The sequence below is a fragment of the Leuciscus leuciscus genome (genome assembly GCF_965113295.1).
Source record: "Leuciscus leuciscus genome assembly, chromosome: 25".
In the NCBI taxonomy this organism is placed as follows: domain Eukaryota; kingdom Metazoa; phylum Chordata; class Actinopteri; order Cypriniformes; family Leuciscidae; genus Leuciscus; species Leuciscus leuciscus.
Genome location: NC_138724.1, coordinates 32,771,584 through 32,775,223, shown reverse-complemented (window position 1 = coordinate 32,775,223; position 3,640 = coordinate 32,771,584).

Sequence of the window (3,640 nt, the reverse complement as noted above, 5' to 3'; positions counted from 1 at the left end):
AAGGTATTTAATAAAAGGGTACCAATAATTGTGGCCAACATGTTTTGGAGAAAAACATTTCATAATGTGATTCCCCACACAACTTATTGAAAAAAAGATTAGAAACAGATTTTTCAAAAAAATAAAATTTAATGTTTTTTTATATAAAAAAAAAAATCAGTCCAGCTCCATCTGAAAATTAAATTGAAACAGAAACACAAGTGAATAATTTGCACAGCAGAAGATCATATCACAGGAAGATCAAACACACACTATTTCTGATCTTATTTAGCATACAAGAGTCTGCTGAATGAAAGAGCTCATAGAAAAGCTTGATGCAATTAATATTCTTAATGATAATAATAAAAACCTTAATCTTTACATCCAGCTGGGAGCTGCTGGAGGACGACGAGATGCTGGAGGACGGCTGTGAACATAATAGATCAGGTGTTAACCCTCTGGGGTCTGAGGGGTTTTCTGGGCCCTGGAGGTGTTCTGACATGCTCTGACATTTGTGCTTTTTTCAGTTATTTATAAACATGTTAATGGCAAAGGTGTAAATTCACTCTATATAGCACAAACAGGGCTACCATAATACACTCACCTAAAGGATTATTAGGAACACCTGTTCAATTTCTCATTAATGCAATTATCTAATCAACCAATCACATGGCAGTTGCTTCAATGCATTTAGGGGTGTGGTCCTGGTCAAGACAATCTCCTTATCTCCAAACTGAATGTCAGAATGGGAAAGAAAGGTGATTTAAGCAATTTTGAGCGTGGCATGGTTGTTGGTGCCAGATGGGCCGGTCTGAGTATTTCACAATCTGCTCAGTTACTGGGATTTTCACGCACAACCATGTCTAGGGTTTACAAAGAATGGTGTGAAAAGGGAAAAACATACAGTATGCGGCAGTCCTGTGGGCGAAAATGCCTTGTTGATGCTAGAGGTCAGAGGAGAATGGCCAGACTGATTCAAGCTGATAGAAGAGCAACTTTGACTGAAATAACCACTCGTTACAACCGAGGTATGCAGCAAAGCATTTGTGAAGCCACAACACGCACAACCTTGAGGCGGATGGGCTACAACAGCAGAAGACCCCACCGGGTACCCCTCATCTCCACTACAAATAGGAAAAAGAGGCTAAAATTGGACAGTTGAAGACTGGAAAAATGTTGCCTGGTCTGATGAGTGTCGATTTCTGTTGAGACATTCAGATGGTAGAGTCAGAATTTGGCGTAAACAGAATGAGAACATGGATCCATCATGCCTTGTTACCACTGTGCAGGCTGGTGGTGGTGGTGTAATGGTGTGGGGGATGTTTTCTTGGCACACTTTAGGCCCCTTAGTGCCAATTGGTCATCGTTTAAATGCCACGGCCTACCTGAGCATTGTTTCTGACCATGTCCATCCCTTTATGACCACCATGTACCCATCCTCTGATGGCTACTTCCAGCAGAATAATGCACCATGTCACAAAGATCGAATCAATTCAAATTGGTTTCTTGAACATGACAATGAGTTCACTGTACTAAAATGGCCCCCACAGTCACCAGATCTCAACCCAATAGAGCATCTTTGGGATGTGGTGGAACGGGAGCTTCGTGCCCTGGATGTGCATCCCACAAATCTCCATCAACTGCAAGATGCTATCCTATCAATATGGGCCAACATTGAATCAATGCCACGTAGAATTAAGGCAGTTCTGAAGGCGAAAGGGGGTCAACACAGTATTAGCATGGTGTTCCTAATAATCCTTTAGGTGTGTGTATGTGATCAACATGCATGTATATGTTTGAATTTTTAAGAGAATAATGTTTATGCGTGGTTATTGAAAAAAATAAAAATGAAAGTTGCTGAAATAAGACCACAAAACACATACTAAATATGTGTCAACAAGACTTTTGACTAATGAATGTTGTCGCTTCGAGTTCTGGCTTCAAAATGATGTGAAAATCATCCTGCCTAATTGTTTATATTTAACAATACATTGATTTAAACAGTTGTAAAACATTTTTTTTGTCATAAGAGGTTTATGCATGTGAGTGGTAATGGCCTATCAATATTAATGAGATTCAGACCAGGGGTGTGACAGACACTCCCCCAATGGTTAACGGCCCATCAAGTGAAGCAGCCTGAACAAAGAAGTAGAGGATATTCAAAGGTTTTGTTTTTCAATCTATTTTATTTGTTTCTCCTCTATGTGGAGGAAATAAATGTTCTAAATTTGCTCTAAGCAAATCAAATGTGAGCAAAATAAAAAAGGCGGCCCGCCCAAGGGGATCAAGTCCTAGGCGTGTGTTCTTATAACATCTAAGGTCCTCTGAATCTACTACATGCTAATGCCACTAAATCCAGACCGCCAATACCAGTGGGCCATTACTCAAACTACAAAGTACCTAACCACCAACCCCAACCAATTATTATCTAACCCCTAATGATAACCATCGATGGAAGATTGGGTTCCAGTTACGGCCCTTCAACCCAAGGCCACCTTCTCTGCGCGCTGTCCAAGTGGACCCAGAGAGGTTGGATACCTACCTCCCTTCCCAAATAACCCCTCGTTAACACCGCAAGGTATCCCGGGGCACCCGAAAAGGGCCTGTGTCACGAGGTTCAGATTGGCGGGTACCGGAGTACCAAGCTTCTACCAACCGTCACCTCTAAGTATATGCTAACCTAAACCATCAGACCCCATCCTGGATTGTGTTCCAGCCCGCACACTTTGAGATTCTGGATTCCATGTCTCTGGAAGTGCGGTACCAAGTGCCCCTTCCGTTGTGTCCCTCTCCTGACTGTATACCTGTGGCCCCACATCCTGGTGAGTATGGAGTTCCCAGTCTCCCCCACGTATCTTCTCCCGCACCAAGCACATCTGATCAAGTAAATGCAGTTCCTGCGGTTCAAGGGAATAATCTGAGCAATTCTGTGTACCACTCTATGTTCTCCTCTCACTAGGGTGGCCTGGACTTTGGATGGAGCTGCTCTGTTCGCTGGACCCAACTTGCTGTGCACTAAGATGTCCTGTAAGTTTTTTCCACGTTTGTAGGCCGCCACCATCCTGTACTGTTTACCCAATGCCTCATCCTTTGAGAGCCTCTCGAAGTTCTTCCTAAGTCCCATTGCTAAGCCTTTGGCCGTCCTGCAAAACTTTACAATAAAAGGAAGTATCTTCTTATTCGGAGTCTGGACCTCCCCTTTTTCTCACGCCTGTTCCTCTCTTCTTTAATTGCCATTCTCAAAAAGTGCCGCGAATATCCCCTGCCCTTAAGAGCTCTCACCAGGATTTTAACCACCTCAATTCTGTCGGTTTCCCTCGTACAGATCCGCCGGAACCTTAAGAGTTGAGCCTTCACTATCCCCTTGAATACATGCTTATCATGGTGGCTCCCTTGATGAAGCAGAGCGTGGGTGTCCATAGGTTTGAAGAATACTTTCACATCCAGCCTCCCCGTGTCCAAGAACTCTGGCCCTTTATAGACAGTCGTATCCAAAAAGTCGATTTTATCCAACTTTAGCTCCCACTTTACCCTAATAGATGGATGGTGCGAATTGAGGATCTCTACAAACTCCAACCAGCTCTCATCAGTGTCTTCCCAAACCCCCCACACATCGTCCAGATACCTCCAGTATTGGGTGGGTAAAATTCTGCATTTTGGA